Here is a 20,861-nt window from a genome sequence, read left to right as displayed (position 1 = left end):
TCCAATCTATCAATAGTTTCTAAGGAGAAGTTTTATCTAGTTAGACTTCAACCTCTTTTGGCTAAAAACTTAAAAAAATAGCGTTTCAATATGGGTCGCCAAAAAATAGGGGACACATTTAAGAGTTTTCCAGTGCTTCAGTTTTGCGATTTTCCTATATAAATAGGCTGTATGTATATTACAACACAAGATCTTTATTACGTACTTCGTTGATAAATACTCACTTAGACCTTTATGAAATTAGGGAAGACTCAAGAACATGAGCTTCAGATGACGATAGAGAATGGGAAGGGGGTGTCCATTCCATACATGTATTCCATACATGTGAGGAAGAGGCCATGAATCCTGTGGTTTGTCAATTCATAGGGTAACAACAGCCTAATGTCAAAAAGATGAAAATGTAAGGGTCACATTATAAAATCACAGGACCAGAATACTATGAAAAACCTGGCAGAGCTGTTTGAATAAGTAGCGGGTTTGTAAATCCCATAAATATTTAAATCTCCAAGACAAGCCAAAAAGAATAAGCTTAGCCTAAGAATATCAAGAATGGCATTTTAGACTTTAAGAACTTTATAATTAAATAAGTTACATTTCACATCAGCCATTCCCAACTAAAGGCTACTCAATTGTACCCACTCAAATAGCACCATAGTTGGGGAAGTAATGTATATACTGTATAGAGATATGCTGTATAAATGACCTCTTGAATGCTCATAACTTTACCCTACCATTTATTTAAAAGCCTAAAAGCATTGGTTAGAGAAGTCCTTTAAATGGTTATTACACCATACAAAAAAAAACTTTTAACAACAAAGTCATAATATAGTCAGTACATTAGTCACCCCAATAATCATCTCTTATATCTAGAGCTTACTTTAGTGAATCTTTAGTTGTATATATGAAGATTTGATTATTTTTTAGTTCCCTTTTGTAAAAGTATATTAGGGAATATACTGTCTTATAACCCAGGCACAACTGATTTACTATGGAATTAATCAGTAAGAAAAAAAGATGGCATAGAGGCAATCTGATCACTATGTATAAATATATATTGATGGACAGTACAGCCTATTACCATGACATGGGAGCATCTATTACATCTAGAAGAAAAAAGGTTTCACCATCAGCATAGAAGGTATTCATTACTGTAAGAACAGTAAGACTATGGAACCCTCTGGCACAAGATGTGGGGATCAACTGTGTCATCAATATCGTTCAACCGGGCCTGGATCTCGAGATAATATTTTAAATAATTGGTACTTGATTGCTGAGATGGGTCTTGATCCATGGTTTTATTCTGATTGCCGTATTTGGAGACAGGAAGAATTTTGTTGTCCCTAATATCAATCAATATGGCAACTACAATACTTCAAAATGACCTTCCTCTGGATCAATATTATACGATAATCGGTAACTATATTGTAACGTCCACGGCTGCAGACCATCGTTCTGATTTACCCCTCGACGGCCACGTGCAGGCCAAAGTCTCCCTCCTAGGAGACCCCAGCACTCACTTCCACTTTACTCTGCTGTGTCCCGTAGGGTGCTTGCGCTCGGCTTTTAAGGGATGTAAGAGATCATCAATTAGCCCAATGGTCACCCTGGACTATAAAAAGGGCTCTGCCCTTCTACTCCTTGCCTGAGCGTTGTTGTGTTTACCCATGTTAGTCTTAGCAAATGGTTCCTTAGTGTTATCCTGTTCCTATTGTTCCCGTGCCCTGCTACCTGTGTCCTGTGTTCTGTACCGTGTTTGTTCCTGAGCCTTAGAGAGTTGGAGTCATGTTGTGCCATCTGTCACGCTTGCTACCATCCACCACATGTGGCGTCACCTGCCTTCAAGTGTATCTGTGCCATAGCCTCCGCTACTGTCTGGACTATCTAAGGTACTCTTGTACTAGGACTGTTGTTTGGCCAGCTGCTACTCCGCTGCGGCGGTGCGGCCTAGTGGGTCCCCATACCCACGGATCATGACACATATTACTATGTCACGGAACTAGATTAACAGACACTGTATTTTGTCAATGGAGTGGGCCTCTGCTACCAGGCTTTACTCTCTACTGACAGAATACTGGCATTGTCAATGGTGTCTGCATTCTGCTGACATTGCTTACACAAATCGTTCCAGCTATTAAAGGGAGCAATAAAAGCATATTATGGAATTGCTGATATTGCTGTTTCCTAAAATGTATATGAATGGACTCCAGAGATAAACCCTTACTTTACGGCTGGTTTCTCACAAGCGTTTTACGTCTCCTAAAAAATGAAGTGCAAAATGAAAGATGGGCTCTCGTCTGGTATTGGTAAACTGAATTTTAAATAATCTGTTAACCGGAATAATCTACCTCATTGATTCTGTATGTCCGAGACCAGCGCCCATCTTTAATTTTACATGGGATGCAGAAGTGTTTGACCGCCTTCGTGGGTGGTGCAGCGGTCTCTGGAGTCGGGTGACCGCCTGGAGGTTTAGTAACTGTTCATACTAAAATAAATTAAGTGCATAAGACCAGATTGGATCTCATCCTGAGAGATCAGGAAAGCCTTTCTCAAAGAAAGCTTTAGGAAAGTATTTTTTGATGTCACAGGATGGGATCTGATCTTATCCTCGGCAATAAATATATGGCTTTTGATTGGAGCCGAATTGCACCCGTGGGAAATCATCCTAAGATGGTTCTGACACACCTACAGTTCTTGTCCATAAAAACTCAGCAATGGGTGCTCACTGCCAATCTAGAATTGGGGCTATGTTGTGCCATAGTAGCTGGAATTCTAGACATTGGGTTTCTGATGAATAGAGTTTTATGGTATTATGGACAGCTTTAAACCAAAATGTGGTTCTTGTTACAATGATGTAAGATCATTACAGGCCTAATCTGTACATGTAAACTTGGCAAGAATTTCATTTTTGAGCATTACTATAGATAAAATGTCTTAGAAAACAGAATGGTATGAATGGAATCCAAAAACAGAAGAAGAAGATAACAACTTGTGTGAAAATGACCATCCCTGCCAAGCCAGCTACACAGTAATTCCTGGTCCATGTTCAACAAAACTCATCTAAATACTCTCCAAATTAAATATTGACTCCTTTCTCCGCTATTGAGGTAGTCGTAGTACTGACCTGCAGCTGATTATTCCCTGTGAAGCATTTTCAATGGCCTTTTAGTAGCACCAGGCTTCAATATTGCAGTCTGCATCTAAAATGTAGAACTTCAAACAATGGCAAGACCATTGCCAGGCGCCACCAAGAAGTTGTAAATACTCCAACTGCTACATGTAACATGTTGACTTAAAGAGGCTCTGTCACCAGATTATCAAATCCCTATCTCCTATTGCATGTGATCGGCGCTGCAATGTAGATAACAGTACCGTTTTTGTTTTGTTTTTTAAAAACGATCATTTTTGGCCAAGTTATGAGCAATTTTATATTTATGCAAATGAGCCTTTCTAATGGACAACTGGGCGTGTTTTCTCTTATTTCCAACTGGGCGTGTATTGTGTTTTTAGCAACTGGGCGTGTTTACTTCTTTCACTGCACAATCACACTGTGCTGTGGATCATGCTGGGCTGGAACAATGAGAAGTGTAGGACACTGATTGGTCACTGATTGGTCAGCCTCATACACTCCTCTGTACAACACCCAGTTGGTAAAAAGTAAAAACACGCCCAGTTTTCCATTGAGAAACTCATTAGCATAAATCTAAACTAGCTCATAACTTGCTCAAAAATGATTGTTTTTCAAAATAAAAACCACTGCTGTTATCTACATTACAGCGCCGATCAGATTATGTAGGAGATAGGGCATTTGTAATCTGGTGACAGAGCCTCTTTAAGTGTGCCCACTTGGTGTCAGTGTTGGAAAAGTACTGCTCTGTGCAGGAACTTACTCCTACTAGATGCTAAAAGGTTACAGAGCTATCCCATGAGAGAAGAACAAATCATAAGATACAGTAGATATTGCATGTGGCAAATGCGAGGGTTTTACTGGCATGAGTCACATCATTTGGTGGCAGGGGCTTCCGGAGAGTGGTGAGGTGGTTGTTCAGTGCTTTCACGACTAAGTGACATCCAGATTGCAATTGCGCTAACATTCCTGTCACTGTCAACCAACCCGCAGTCTCAGTAGTTACAATCTTCCACCCAGGAACAACACTCCTCAAAGTATTTTTTTTACTTATGAGGGTCCTGTTACAGGTACTTTATTCGAAGAGTCCTTTTGCTGTCATTTGTGGTAATGTGGTTGTCACTGTTAAAGGGTTAGTCCGAACTCAGACAATGGGGGTTATTATTGAGCCAGAGCCAGTTCCCCCTGGGGAATCTCCCGGTACCCTGCTCGGGTGACCCCCCATTCTGTACATAGCTGCTGGTCTCAGAGCTGGCATCTATCAGACATAAATACCTGAGTTGGGAATACCCCTTTAAGGGGGCATGTAGCCGGCACTCTTATGGTAGTTATGTGGCAGGTGCTTTATGTTATCATTTTATGTTCATATTTATACTCCACGGGGACAGAAAAGTATGGTAAATTCTAGTTTTAACAACTGTCGATTTACAGACCAGAATAACTAGATTGCAATATTTTAATAATTTATTCAAAAACACCTCACAAGAGGTTACTTAGATTTTGTATTTGTTTTTTTATTTAATTATTTATTTATGTTTAAAGGGGATATGGCCACATCACTAGCACTTGCTTACTAACTCTTCACTTATGATGTTTATTGCAGGTTTTTGTTTTTCTCTAAAGAAAGTGTCGCCACAGTTTCAAAACAATTGTCATGGCATTTTTATTTATTTTTTTGTGCTTCGAAGCACATGGACCTGCTGTACAGTAGAACACGACTGAATTTCACCCATTGTTACATTTATTCATGTTTTGAGCCTCTTAGAACATTAGATCAGTGAAGTTTATTTGTTATTTTGTTACCATTTTCTAAGTGTAATTTTGACCATTTCATTCATAACAGACCAGGAAATGGGAAACAATTTTAGATAGAGTGCTGAGAATTGGTAAAAGCTTGCCAGTTCCCTATCCACAAATTAGAAACAGGATCTGGGCCTCAGGTTTGGAAGGCATTGAGGAACAGGAAACAAAATTCAGCCAGGCATCAGTCTCACAGCCGTCAGGAGCCTTAATGTGAATATTTGAATGATCAAGTGCTGCCATCTGGAGGAAAAAATCATCATTATTAAAAAGTCCCAAGCATTTTTCTTTTCATTTGTGAATCATTTTAAAGCGTACCTAACTTTTCAGGGGATTTTTCAGAATAAGCTGTCATATATGAGGAATAACACTTTTTCTGGCGATTATATGACTTGTATTATTTTTTGTTTGTTTTTTTAACAATTCTGCCCTCTGCATGCTCTGTCTCTAATTCTCAGTTGTTTCTGTGCTAGTGGGTGGAGCTTAACTGCTATCATGTGTCCTATAACACTGCACACATAGAGAACAGGAGAATCCTGCTCCTCTGTCTCTATCTATCCCATATATAGAAGCTGCAGCATGGAGGAGACTATAGAGCACTAATGAGCAGTGTAGCTGAGAATCCAGCACTTGGGTAAGATATAACACTTACAAGGAAGCTGTTGCAACATTTGTCTGTGTCTTTTTTACTTTGAACTGCTCCCCCTTCCTTTTCCATAGACGTGTTTGGGCAGCGTGTCTATGTTTCTTTCTATCTCAGCTCCCTCCTCCTGCTTCCCCCTCCCCTCTCCATGGACTTGTATGAAGAGACAGTGAAGAGACATCCCCACTTTCTGTAGTCCATCTCCTCTCCTCTGTAACTAGAGACGGATTTTGCTTGACAACAGGGGGTGGACAGCAGATTACAGGAAGGGAGACCTTGTGGCAGTAACTCCACACAGAATTTGCATGGATAAAACAACTACATTTTAACAGCAAGTAAATTACAACGTTGATCTATATCAGGTACACTATTAGATTAGAATATGTTGTTTGAAAAGTTAGTGTCTATTTAATTTCAAAGAAACATATATTTTCTTTTTTTTTTTACATTTTTCAAATTTAGTGCAACTTTAAGAATTAATTGAATATTATTTTTTAAAAATGTTTTTGACTGATTTAGGCCCCATGCACACGACCATAAAATCGCCTGTAATTACGGACTGTAATTACGGTCCGTAATTACGGACCCATTCATTTCTATGGCCAACGGACACCTTCCCGTATATTTACGGGAAGTAGTCCGTGCCCTAGAAACTTTACATAAAAAATAGGACAGGTCCTATTTTTTTATTTCACTGACCATGCTCCCATACTTTATAATGGGAGCACTGCCCGTAAAAATAGACTGTTGATAGCGGCCGGCCGTGCCCATAATTACGGGTCGTAATTACGGGCACGGTCGTGTGCATGGGGCCTAACACAGTTTTAACCTTTATAAATCTGCAAGGCATTGAATATATATTACTTTCTTTTTCTGACCTTCTCACACCATTCTCAGGTTAAATTTATACATGAGCTATGTAATAATAACTAAGTAATCTTTTAGTGCATATACATAGTATAAGAATTGTTTTTTGACCATCAGTTCATATAAGATATAGCTCCCCCTGGTGACAGCTGTAGGCAGAAAGAATTTTAGTGTTTAGCTCTATGGCTGTTTGGCTACTTGTCCTGCGTCTGAGTGGTCCCCGTCAGCCTCTGAGCCTCATAGCACCTTCTGTGGCTGTAGTTACACAATGTCTACAAATAAGAAAATACTGTTATGCCAGAAAATACAGTATGAAACTTCAAACATTTAATAAAAAAAATGTATCTGAAAAATAAAAGAAGATGTTTGTGGCCAATGTTGTGTCCTTCCGCACCACACCATATTATTACAGCTATGGCCCTGCAATCAGCAGCCGGTGTCAGCCGTAACACACAGCCAACATCCCACTGTAATAGTCTGGATCAGCAATGACTCTGACCCAAGCCGTTTAACCCCTAAGATGCCACGATCAATAGAAACTGTGGCACCAAAGTGATTTTACAGAGTGTTTTACAGAAGGTTAAAAAGGTTGAATACATTTAATTTATTAAAAAAAACAAAGTCAACATAAACACACACACACATATATATATATATATATATATATATATATATATATATATATATATATATATATATATATATACAGTGAAGGAAATAAGTATTTGATCCCTTGCTGATTTTGTAAGTTTGCCCACTGTCAAAGACATGAACAGTCTAGAATTTTTAGGCTAGGTTAATTTTACCAGTGAGAGATAGATTATATATTTAAAAAAAAAAAGAAAATCACATTGTCAAAATTATATATATTTATTTGCATTGTGCACAGAGAACTAAGTATTTGATCCCTTTGTCAAGCAAGACTTAATACTTGGTGGCAAAACCCTTGTTGGCAAGTACAGCAGTCAGACCATTTTTTTGTAGTTGATGATGAGGTTTGCACACATGTTAGATGGAATTTTGGCCCACTCCTCTTTGCAGATCATCTGTAAATCATTAAGATTTCGAGGCTGTCGCTTGGCAACTCGGATCTTCAGCTCCCTCCGTAAGTTTTCGATGGGATTAAGGTCTGGAGACTGGCTAGGCCACTCCATGACCTTGATATGCTTCTTTTTGAGCCACTTCTTTGTTGCCTTGGCTGTATGTTTCAAGTCATTGTCGTGCTGGAAGACCCAGCCACGAGCCATTTTTAATGTCCTGGTGGAGGGAAGGAGGTTGTCACTCAGGATTTGACGGTACATGGCTCCATCCATTCTCCCATTGATGCGGTGAAGTAGTCCTGTGCCCTTAGCAGAGAAACACCCCCAAAACATAATGTTTCCACCTCCATGCTTGACGGTGGGGACGGTGTTCTTTGGGTCATAGGCAGCATTTCTCTTCCTCCAAACACGGCGAGTTGAGTTAATGCCAAAGAGCTCAATTTTAGTCTCATCTGACCACAGCACCTTCTCCCAATCACTCTCAGAATCGTCCAGATGTTCATTTTCAAACTTCAGACGGGCCTGTACATGTGCCTGGGAGAATGGATGGAGCCATGTACCGTCAAATCCTGAGTGACAACCTCCTTCCCTCCACCAGGACATTAAAAATGGCTCATGGCTGGGTCTTCCAGCATGACAATGACCCGAAACATACAGCCAAGGCAACAAAGGAGTGGCTCAAAAAGAAGCACATTAAGGTCATGGAGTGGCCTAGCCAATCTCCAGACCTTAATCCCATCGAAAACTTATGGAGGGAGCTGAAGATCCGAGTTGCCGATGATCTGCAAAGAGGAGTGGGCCAAAATTCCATCTAACATGTGTGCAAACCTCATCATCAACTACAAAAAACGTCTGACTGCTGTGCTTGCCAACAAGGGTTTTGCCACCAAGTATTAAGTCTTGTTTGCCAAAGGGATCAAATACTTATTTCTCTGTGCACAATGCAAATAAATATATATAATTTTGACAATGTGATCTTCATTTTTTTTTTTTTTCATATAATCTATCTCTCACTGGTAAAATTAACCTAGCCTAAAAATTCTAGACTGTTCATGTCTTTGACAGTGGGCAAACTTACAAAATCAGCAAGGGAGCAAATACTTATTTCCTTCACTGTATATATATATATATATATATATATATATATATATATATATATATATATATATATATATATATATATATATATATAAATATAAAAACCCCTCTTTTTTTCTTAAAATATTTATAAAAGTTAATCAATAAATTGCAGATCACTGGCACATTTCACAACTAAAGTTTCCGCCCAATAGAGGTGCTGCACAGCAAGCACAGCAGGAAGCAAAAACGTCAGCAATATGGAAGAAAATCACAGCACTCGCCAGTAAGTAAATCCTTCATTCCATACTTCTAAACATATCGTTGCAGTTACCCTTTTTAAGACCTCAAGCACCTGCCATTTCACGCTTGGTGCGCTTTATCATAGGCTGAGGTCTTTAAAAGGGTATCTGCAATGCTATGTTCTAGAGGTATGGAATAAAGGATTGGGTTTTACTTACTGGTGAGTGCTGCGATTTTCTTAATCTATTGCTTAATCAAGAAATTATATATACCTCAAAATGGTGGCATTAAAAATATACAACACGTTCTCGACAGTATATTAAACTAAAATACACTTGGAATGTACTAAGGCCCCATGCACACGACCGTGCCTGTAATCACGGGCTGCGATTGCGGGCATGGCCGGCCACCGACGGGTGGGGACAGCCGGCCACATTTTAAGCCCGTGCTCCCATACAAAGTATGGGAGCATGGCCCGGACACCTTCCCGTCAATAAATGGGAAGGTGTCCGTGGACAATAGATGTGAATGGGTCCATAATTGCGGTCTACATTTACGGATGATTTTTACGGTTGTGTGCATGGGGCCTAAGTCATGGAATGTACCATTTGAACAAATGATGTGTGTTCTTATTTAACAATACATGTGTAGTCAGGAATCCCATCCCATTTATAACTGGTAATAGTCAACAAGTGAGATCAATTTCTCCTTCTTATTATCTCTGGTGAACTATGTCACACTGCTCCAGGATGGAGATACAAACATTCATTGGTTGTTTCCTGCTTCCTATAACAGCCTAGCCTTAGAGTGGATCTGTCATCATATTTTCACCTCCAAAACCACTTATACCGCTATAAGGAAGGATGATAGTTTTTCAGACATACCTATGTTGCCCAAGTCAGCCCATTGTGAACAATAAAAAAGTGCTTTAATTCCTCTACACGCCATATGCAAATGAACACTGAAGAGTGCCGCAATCTAGGAAGTGTCCTGCATTATACGTGGTTTCTGCTTAGAATGCCGGACACTTCCAGGAATGCAGGACTCTTCAGTGGTCATTTGCATACAGCGCCTAGAGGAAAAAAAACACGTCTTTATGGTTCACCATGAGCTGGCTTAGGCAACATATGCCGTTTTATCACTTTGAGAGGTGAAAATATGATGACAGATTCACTTTAATTTATCTAGCCTTGTTTGATCGAACCTGTTTGAGATTTAATATAATTACTTTTTGCATCAATATTTTGTAAAATGAGTAGCACAACATTTTTAATGAGTGATATGTACCATCACCATAACCCTGTAAAGTCCTTGCCAAACTTGGACAACTTCTTGAATAGCCTGCACTCCCTAGTAAACCCATACCAATTACCTTCATAGAGTAAGGGTCCTTTTACACCATCCAATTTGGGCCGTAAACACAAGCACCGATCAACGAGACAGCTCGTTGATCGGCGCTTGCTTGCTCACCAGGAGAAATGATTGGTTATGTATGGGGACAAGTGATCATTACCACATTCGCTCGTCCCCATGTATTTCCATCAAGTCGGCAGCACAACTCGCTGTTTACACAGGGAGATGTGCTGCCGACAATGATAATATTTTGTACTGCATAAACTATACAATCAGCTGATAAACTAACGTTTGCTCGTTCATCGGCTGATCATTGCCCTGTTTACACAGGGCAATGATTGGGAATGAGCGTTTCTATGAACGCTCTTTTGCCCAATCATTGGCCCATGTAAAAGGGCCTTAATCTATGCTCTAAGCTTCTAAATACCATTGACTTCATCCCTGGTGAACCCCCATGACACAGTGGGATAGCCCTCTTCTAATTTTTTATGTCTTTTCTTTTATTATTCGTAATGTAATTTTCCCCTTAACTGGCTGCAGAAAGCCAATATCTAGAGAATTCTAAGTTTATTTGTTTGATATCAACTTAAAATACACAATTAAAAAACAATAAAAACATAACAAGCGTTCATGACAACATAAAAGTGGGCTACATCTTGTGAGCGGCAGCTTTCTGTATACATGTAACTCGGTTCGGGTTGGATTCCCAGAACGAAATAAACATTTAGTTTAAGCAATAAGTATTTTGTTACGTTGGACTGTAACTACAAAAACTTTTCAAGCTCAACTTGGCTATTGAATTAGGTTAAATGTAATACAATAACACATAAAAATGCAGAAACAATTACGGTATGTGTTATTTTATTTCATTAATAAATATAATTCGCTTATCTTGTTACACATTAAGTGAATATCACTTCTTGAACCTTTTTGTTAATCTAAAGAAATTCTGTTCTGATTAACTTCTTAATATATCTTTATATTAGTCATAATTCCATTTTACTGACGTAGAGCTTCAAATCCTCCGCATAGCCAGAGGTAAATTATAAAATTCTGCCTACCTGTAGCCACTAGAGTGAGCTTAGGAGCCTACTGTATACAGTGTTATTATTGAGTTCAATGTATAAACAGTATACAGTAAGTTCCTATGCTCCACCTAGTGGTGGCTACAGGCAGGCAGAATTGTATCATTTAACTATTTGGCTATACTCAATAACAGCCACCTTAACCACCCCAAGGCACAGTCCGTGAAGTGCCCTCACATAACAGGTGCACATACTTTATCCCCTTTGCTCTGTTCCTTTCCACATAACCAATGTCACAGTGCCAAATCCTTGCCACAGAAATCCCATTTTTCTTTCCCTCACATACATTTCCTACATGTGATGATGTCCCTGGTGGCAGGCAACAGTCTGAGGCATACAGATATACTGCAACACATCTATTAGTAGCAGCAGGATTTTGTGATACTGAGAGCAGTATTCCTTTTTGTAATATGGAAAATATGCCTGTTGTTAGTTGCGCAGTGCCACCGGGGATCTCATCTTCGGTATAAAATATATGAGAGTAAAGGTGGTTGCTTGACCAAAGCTGGACATTGGAGTATTGGTTATGTGGACTGTGACTAGGTAATGTAGACTCTTTATGAAGGGTACTATCATTATCATTAAGGGAACACTTCTGTAGCCAACACAATTATGTGGAGATGAGCCGGGCACGAGGGGGATGTGACATTTATATGGGGGGGGGTCACTCCCTTTAACTGTTGCTCTAAAATTCTTAGGGGTCATCAAAATAAAGATATGGTGAATGCCAAATAAATAGTTGTGTGTGGTATCTGAATACACAACACAGCGACATTGGGTAACATGCTGGCATTGCATTTAATTAATCTGGCACCGTAAGTCCATAAAACACTATTGCTATAAAAATAAAAAATAAAACAACAATAGAATTTGAGAATAATGAACAATCAGTGTTCATTCAGTCATAAAAAACCTCAGATCATGCTTCACCCATAGTGTCTGGAAGAGTGAACAAGTGCCTATACCTGGCCATGCGGTCAAGCGAGTGAGCCCTAACCCTCAACCCTAACCCTTGCCCTCTACCCTAACTTTAGTCCTAACCCTCAACCATAACCCTAGCCTTCAACCCTAATCCTAGTCCTAACCCTCAACCCTAACCCTTGCCCTCAACCCTAACTTTAGTCCTAACCCTCAACCCTAACCCTAGCCCTCAACCCTAACCCTTGCCCTCAACCCTAACTCTAGTCCTAACCCTCAACGCTAACCTTAGCCCTTAACCCTAACCCTAACCCTAGTCCTAACCCTCAACCCTAACCATTGCCCTCAACCCTAACTCTAGCCCTCAATGCTAACCCTAGTTTTCTATGCTATTCATCAATTCTAGCCATCAACCCTAGCCCTTTATGAACCAATTTGATGGATGAGTTAAAAGCTTGGCACATATATGTGCCGCAACATTATGAATCATACATCAAGCACCAACATGATGTAAGTCCTAAAATATTCGTCTTGTACCCCTTAACGCATTATCCTGTAACTGTACGTGATTAGCTTAAGGGTAAGTATGGAGCGGGCTCACGGGCTGAGCTCGCTCCATACTTAGTGAATGATGGTGGTCTAATACAGCCATCACCATACTTCAACGGTTGGAATCAAAGATCACCTTGATTCCACCCGTATAACCCCTTAAGTTCTGCGGTCAATCACCATCAAACTAATAAAACGCCCAAATCACTGTTTTTTGGTCAGTTGATCTCCCAGAAAATAATGAAATAAAAAGTGATCAAAAAGTCTCATGAACCCCAAAATTAAACCAGTAGAAACTAAAGCTTGCCCCGCAAAAAAAAAGCCCTTACATTGCTCAATCGATGGAAAAATAAAAGAAATTATAGCTGTCAGAATATGACAAGACAAACAAATTTTATTTTTAACAATCAGTTTTTTTCCTTGTAAAAGTAGTAAAACATAAAAAACTATATAAATTTGGTATCACCGTAATCGTATTGACCCGCAGAAAAAAGTTGAAATGTCATTTTTACTGCACGGTAAACGCTGTAAAAACAAACCCCCCCCCCCCCCCCACAAAATATGGAGGAATCGCTCTTTTTTTTTCCATTCCACTCCACAAAATGTTTCCAGTTTCCCAGTACATTATATGGTACAATAAATGGTGTCAAGAAAATCTACAACTCGTCCCACACAAAATGAGCCCTCATATGGCTATAGCACCGAAACAATAAAAAAACATTGCTTTTGGAAGGTGGGGGGGGGGGGCAAAAGTAAAAATAAAAAAAATGGCTGCAGAGGGAAGGAGTTAACCTTACTAACCACAACCCTAGCTGTCTGGGCAGGTTAGCAAATGCATGGCCTCAGCTTCAACAAGTGAGCCAGTATATAGCCCTTGTTTAGAATAAATCTGTCCTTTACACAGTGTATGGCTCTGTTATGTATGCATGCTATGTCTCTGTACTTTGCACAGTGTATGGCTCTGTTATGTATGCATCATATGGCTCTGTACTTTACTCCGTGTATAGCTCTGTTATGTATGCATTGTATGGCTCTGTACTTTACACCGTCTATGGCTCTGTTATGTACGCATTGTATGGCTCTGTACTTTACACTGTGTATAGCTCTGTTATGTATGCATGCTGTGGCTCTTTACTTTACACAGTGTATGGCTCTGTTATGTATGTATTGTATGGCTCTGTACTTTACACTGTGTATGGCTCTGTTATGTATGCATTTTGTAATGTCGGGGTAGGGAGACAGACAGGTGAGCCCTAATCTACCTGCCACTCAGTCCCTGCCTACTTGCACGGCCCATACTAGGCGACGGCGTACAACTGGGTGCGGTCCCTATGCTCAATAAGTGCACGACAGACAAACAGACAAGGGTACACAGAAGCTAAGGGAAATGGGGCAGTTGCCCACGGCAACACCATGAGCAACGAGAGTAGTGAACGAGCCGAGTCAAACCAGGTGTGTACGAGGTACCAAACGCAGAGCAGGAGAGTAGTCAGTAAAGCCAGGGTCAATTTGAAGCAGAGGTCAATAGTACTAGCAGGAACAGCAGAGCCAGGAAACCAGACAGAATCACAGGCAAAGAAAGAACAGGAAATGAAGGTATAAATAGACCGAGGGCGGGAGCTAGCTCCGTCTGGCCAGGCTGTGATAGGTTCTCCCACTCCTCAGCATACCAGCCTGAGTGGTAGCAGATGGAGTCACTCTATCAGACCTAGGAGCAGATGCAGACTGATTAACCACGGGCGTCGACACAGAAGCTGTGTCTGGCAGATCCTTTACAGTACCCCCCCCCTTTTATGAGGGGCCACTGGACCCTTCCTAGGTAGACCTCGCTTATTGGGGAACCGAAGATGGAACCTCCTGAGCAATACCCCAGTGTGAACATCCTGGGCGGGTACCCAAGTCCTCTCCTCAGGCCCGTATCCTCTCCAATGGACCAGGTACTGGAGGGAGCCTTGGACCATCCTGCTGTCCACAATCTTGGCCACCTCGAATTCTACCCCTTCAGGGGTGAGAACAGGGACCGGAGGTTTCCTCGAGGTAGCCAACGACGGGGAGCAGCGTTTCAGGAGGGAGGCATGAAACACGTCGTGTATTTGAAAAGACGGGGGTAACTCCAGCCGGAAGGAGACAGGGTTAAGGACCTCAATGACCTTGAATGGCCATATATACTCGGGAGCAAATTTTTTGGACGGGACTTTAAGACGCAAATTTTTTGAAGATAGCCACACCAGATCCCCGACCACAAACAAGGGGTTAGCAGAACGTCTTCAATCTGCCTGAGTCTTTTGTATGCTCTGGGACGCCTCTAGGTTCTTCTGAACCTGGGCCCAGATTGTGAAAAGTTCCCGATGAACTACATCTACCTCGGGATTGTTGGAACCACCAGGTGAAACGGAGGAGAACCGTGGATTAAACCCAAAATTACAGAAAAAGGGGGAGACCCCTGACGAGTTACTGACCCGGTTATTAAGGGAAAATTCGGCGAGGGGAAAGGAGACCCAATCATATTGACAGTCGGAGATAAAACACCTTAAATATTGTTCTAGCGACTGATTAGTCCTCTCAGTTTGGCCATTAGTTTCAGGATGGAAGGCCGAGGAGAAGGACAGATCAATCTCCAACTTTTTACAGAAACAATGAAACAAATTGTACCCCTCTGTCAGAAACAATATTGACAGGAACCCCATGGAGACGCAGGATGTGTTTGACAAACAAGGTAGCCTGGGAGTCTTGGACCTAGCACAAATTTCACAAGCGGCGACGTAGGCCTTAACGTCTTTAGGCAACCCAGGCTACCAATAGTTTCTAGCAATGAGGTGCTTGATACCCAGGATGCCTGGGTGGCCAGATAGTGCAGAGTCATGATTTTCCCTGAGTACCCTTAGTCGGAATTGCAGGGGAACAAACAGCTTGTTCTCAGGAAGGTTCCCGGGAGCTGAACCTTGATCAGCCACAATTTCGGAAACTAAGTCAGAATCAACAGAGGATATGATTATACCTGGAGGCAAAACACAAGCAGGATCTTCCTCTGAAGGAGGGCTGGCCATGAAGCTGCGCGACAGTGCATCAGCTTTAATATTTTTAGACCCAGCCCTATAGGTGACCACAAAGTTGAATCTAGTAAAAAACAACGCCCATCGAGCTTGTCTCGGATTTAGCCTCCGGGCAGATTCTAGGAAAAGCAGATTCTTGTGGTCGGTAAGGACAGTTACCTTGTGCCTAGCCCCCTCCAAGAAGTGGCGCCACTCTTCAAATGCCCATTTAATGGCTAAGAGTTTGCGGTTGCCCACGTCATAGTTATTCTCAGTGGGCGAGAACTTCCTGGAGAAGTAGGCACAAGGACGGAGATGGGTGAGGGACCTGGTACCCTGGGGCAAAACAGCACCCACTCCCACCACCTCAGAGGCGTCAACCTCCATGATGAATGGCTCCATTTGGTTAGGCTGAATCAGCACTGGGGCAGAGATAAAGCACTTCTTAGGGATCTCAAAAGCCTGGACTGCTTCCGGAGGCCAGTGGAGGAGATCAGCACCCTTGCGAGTAAGATCCTTAAGAGGCTTAGCGAGGACCGAGAAGTTAGCAATAAATCCCCTGTAATACTTAGCAAACCCCAGGAAGCTCTGTAACGCCTTCAGGGAGGCAGGTTGGACCCATTCAGCCACAGCCTGAATCTTGGCAGGGTCCATGCGGAATTCATTAGGAGTGAGGATTTGACCCAAAAATGGTATCTCCTGCACCCCAAACACACATTTTTCAGATTTAGCAAAGAGTTTGTTTTCCCGGAGGGCTTGGAGCACCTTCCTGACATGCTCAATGTGGGAGGACCAGTCCTTGGAAAACACAAGTATGTCATCAAGGTACACTACAAGAAATACCCCCAGGTAGTTTCTTAAAATCTCATTTATGAAATTCTGGAAGACCGCGGGAGCATTACACAACCCAAAGGAGATGACAAGGTATTCGAAATGACCTTCGGGCGTGTTAAACGCAGTCTTCCACTCATCCCCTTCTCTGATTCGGATAAGGTTATAAGCCCCCCGAAGATCAAACTTAGAGAACCCTTGGGCCCCCTGAACCTGATTGAAGAGATCAGGAATCAAAGGAAGGGGATCCTGGTTCCTTACTGTGACCTTATTCAAGTTTCGGTAATCGATGCACGGCCTAAGACCACCATCCTTCTTCCCTATGAAGAAGAAGCCAGCACCTACCGGAGAAGTAGAGGGGCGAATGTAACCCTTGGCCAGGCTTTCCTTGATATATTCTCTCATGGCCTCACGTTCGGGACAAGAGAGATTAAAAATCCTACCCATAGGGAGCTTAGCTCCTGGTACCAAATCGATAGCGCAATCGTATTCTCTATGAGGAGGTAACACTTCGGAGGCCTTTTTAGAAAAAACATCAGCGAAGTCCCGAATAAACTCAGGTAGAGTGTTCACCTCCTCAGGGAGAGAAATAAAATGAACAGAAAAACATGACGTCATGCATTCATTACCCCATTTGGTAAGATCCCCAGTATTCCAGTTAAACGTGGGATTATGCATCTGCAACCAGGGAAGGCCTAGAACCAAATCGGACGATAATCCCTGCATCACCAGTACAGAGCACTGCTCCAAATGAATGGAGCCAACAATGAGTTCAAAAACAGGGGTATGCTGCTTAAAATAACCATTAGCAAGTGGAGTGGAGTCGATACCCACTACCGGGACAGGTTTAGGCAAATCAATCAATGGCATAGCTAGAGACATAGCAAATTCCACAGACATAATATTAGCAGGAGACCCTGAATCCACGAAGGCACTGCCGGTGGCAGACCTACTCTCAAAAGAGACCTGAAAGGGAAGCAAGATCTTATTAGGTTTCATATTTACGGGAAATACCTGTGCGCCCAAGCGACCTCCCCGATGGTCACTTAGGTGCGGAAGTTTTCCGGCTGCTTATTCTTACGCCTTGGACAGTTGTTCACTTGGTGCTTGCACGGCCAGTCCTAGGCGACGGCGTACAACTGGGCGACGGTCCCTACGCTCAATAAGTGCACGACAGACAAACAGACAAGAGTACACAGAAGCTAAGGGAAATGGGGCAGTTGCCCACGGCAACACCGTGAGCAACAAGAGTAGTGAACGAGCCGAGTTAAACCAGTAGTGTACGAGGTACCAAACGCAGAGCAGGAGAGTAGTCAGTAAAGCCAGGGTCAATTTGAAGCAGAGGTCAATAGTACTAGCAGGAACAGCAGAGCCAGGAAACCAGACAGAATCACGGGCAACGGAAGAGCAGGAAATGAAGGTATAAATAGATCGAGGGTGGGAGCTAGCTCTGTCTGGCCAGGCTGTAATAGGTTCTCCCACTCCTCAGCCTACCAGCCTGAGTGGTAGCAGATCGAGTCACTCTATGAGACCTAGGAGCAGATGCAGACTGATTAACCACGGGCGTCGACACAGAAGCTGTGTCTAGCAGATCCTTTACAGTATGGCTCTGTACTTTACACAGTGTATGGCTCTGTTATGTATGAATTGTATGGCTTTGTACTTTACACAGAGTATTGCTCTGTTATGTATGAATTGTATGGCTCTGTACTTTACACAGTGTATGGCTCTGTTTTGTAAGCATGCTATGGCTCTGTACTTTACACAATGTATGGCTCTGTTATGTATGCATTGTATGGCTCTGTACTTTACACAGTGTTTGGCTCTGTTATGTATTCATGTTGTGGCTCTGTACTTTACACAGTGTATGGCTCTGTTTTGTATGCATTGTATGGCTCTGTACTTTACACCATGTATTTCTCTGTTATGTATGCATTGTATGGCTCTGTACTTTACAACGCGTATGGCTCAGTTATGTATGTATTGTATGACTCTGTACTTTACACAATGATTGGCTCTGTACTTTACACCGTGTATGGTTCTGTTATGTATGCATTGTATGGCTCTTTGCTTTACACTGTATATGTCTCCTCTGTTATATATGCATGCTATGGCTCTGTACTTTACACAGTGTATGGCTCTGTTATGTATGCATTGTATGGCTCTGTACTTTACACTGTGTATGCCTCTGTTATGTATGTATTGTATGGCTCTGTACTTTACACAATGTATGGCTCTGTACTTTACACCGTGTATGGTTCTGTTATGTATGCATTGTATGGCTCTGTACTTTACAACGTGTATGGCTCTGTTATGTAGGCATTGCATGGCTCTATACTTTACACAGAGTATGGCTCTGTTATGTATGCATTGTATGGCTCTGTACTTTACACCGTGTATGGCTCTGTTACGTATGTATTGTATGGCTCTGTACTTTACACTGTGTATGCCTCTGTTATGTATGCATTGTATGGCTCTGTACTTTACACCGTGTATGGCTCTGTTATGTAGGCATACTATGGCTCTGTTATTTACGTTCACTATGACTTAGTACTATTGCCATACAATGCATGAAAAACAAAGACACTTTTTTTGTGCTCTGTATGAACCTGTAGTTTACACCATGTATGTTTCTTTTATTTGTACATTGTATGGCTCTGTCATTGTTGCATTGTATTGTTCTGTTATATGTACGTTGTATGTCTGTTATTTATGCACTGTATGCCACTTTATTTATGCATCGTATGACACTTTATTTATGCATTGTATGGCTGTGATGGCAGGAAGGAGGTGAAGGGAAAGTGAGCCCTAATCTACCCACCGCCCTGTCCCTGCCTACTTGCAACGACCCGCCCTAGGCGACGAGGTACAACTGGGCGGCGGTCCCTACGCTGTCTAAGTGCACAGGAAAACAAACAGGGAACACGCAAGGGAAGGGGCAGTAGCCACGGAACGCCACGAGGAAACGGAGCGGCGAACGAACAGTCAGGACCAGGACGAAGTGAGTAACCCGAGCGGGCACGGAGACAGAAGCAAGCCAGGGGCAAAGCAAAGCAAGACAAGGGGAACTGCAGCAAGGCAGAAGCACGGCAGAAGCAGGCTGGAGCAAGCAGCAGTGGGGCCAGGAATCCAAAAGAATAACAAGCAATGAGGAAGAGAAAACTGCAGGTATAAATGGACAGGGGGCGGAGCTAACTCTGACTGACCAGGCCGCGATAGGCTCTCCCACTCCTGAGCCTGCCACCCTGATTGGTGGGAGCCGGTGTCAGTCTAAGAGGTCTGGCCTCAGGTGTCGACTGATTAACCCTGGGAGTCTCCACAGACGTAGTGCCTGGCAGATCCATTACAGTACTCCCCCTTTTATGAGGGGCCACCGGACCCTTACTAAGAGGACCCGGTTTAGTGGGGAAGAGAAGGTGGAACCTCCTGACCAATACCCCAGCGTGAACATCTCGAGCAGGTACCCAAGTCCTCTCCTCCGGCCCGTATCCTCTCCAATGGACCAGGTACTGGAGGGAGCCCTGGATCATCCTACTGTCCACAATCTTGGCCACCTCGAATTCCACCCCCTCAGGGGTGAGAACGGGAACAGGAGGTTTCCTAGAGGGGGACCAGGACGGGGAGCAGCGTTTAAGGAGGGAGGCATGAAAGACGTCGTGTATGCGGAAGGATGGGGGCAGCTCCAGACGGAAGGATACAGGGTTGAGGACTTCAATGACCTTATAAGGCCCAATAAATCGGGGAGCAAACTTCCTGGACGAGACCTTAAGGCGCAAGTTCCTGGACGACAACCAGACCAAATCCCCGACGACAAACCGGGGGTTAGCAGAACGTCTACTATCTGCCTGAATCTTTTGTGCGCTCTGGGACGCCTCTAGGTTCTTCTGAACCTGGGCCCAGACAGTGCACAGTTCCCGATGAACATCCTCTACCTCAGGATTATTGGAACAACCAGGGGAGACGGAGGAGAACCTTGGGTTAAACCCGAAATTACAGAAAAACGGGGAGACCCCTGACGAGTTACTGACCCGGTTATTCAGGGAAAATTCAGCAAGGGGAAGGAATGAGACCCAATCGAATTGACAGTCAGAGATGAAACACCTTAAATATTGTTCCAGGGATTGGTTGGTCCTTTCCGTTTGGCCGTTAGTTTCGGGATGGAAGGCGGAGGAGAAGGACAGATCAATCTCCAACTTTTTACAAAAGGCTCTCCAAAATAAGGAAACAAATTGTACCCCTCTGTCCGAAACGATATTGACTGGGGCCCCATGGAGACGCAGGATGTGCTTCACAAACAAA

At 42.6% G+C, this 20,861-nt stretch overlaps 1 long non-coding RNA gene across 1 annotated transcript in view; it reads right to left on the bottom strand.

Annotated features, from left to right (window-relative positions):
• Positions 1–230: 230 nt before the first annotated feature.
• LOC142761396 (uncharacterized) overlaps positions 231–20,861 on the bottom strand; it is an 81,568-nt gene continuing 60,937 nt past the window's right edge. The window contains exon 3 of the long non-coding RNA XR_012883628.1: positions 231–378. This is a non-coding gene — a long non-coding RNA (uncharacterized LOC142761396). The remainder of the gene's footprint in view (positions 379–20,861) is intronic.

Source organism: Rhinoderma darwinii, chromosome 4, assembly GCF_050947455.1.
Source record: "Rhinoderma darwinii isolate aRhiDar2 chromosome 4, aRhiDar2.hap1, whole genome shotgun sequence".
NCBI lineage: Eukaryota > Metazoa > Chordata > Amphibia > Anura > Rhinodermatidae > Rhinoderma > Rhinoderma darwinii.
Note: the sequence above shows the minus strand (reverse complement) of the source record. Positions and strands in the feature narration are given on the sequence as shown.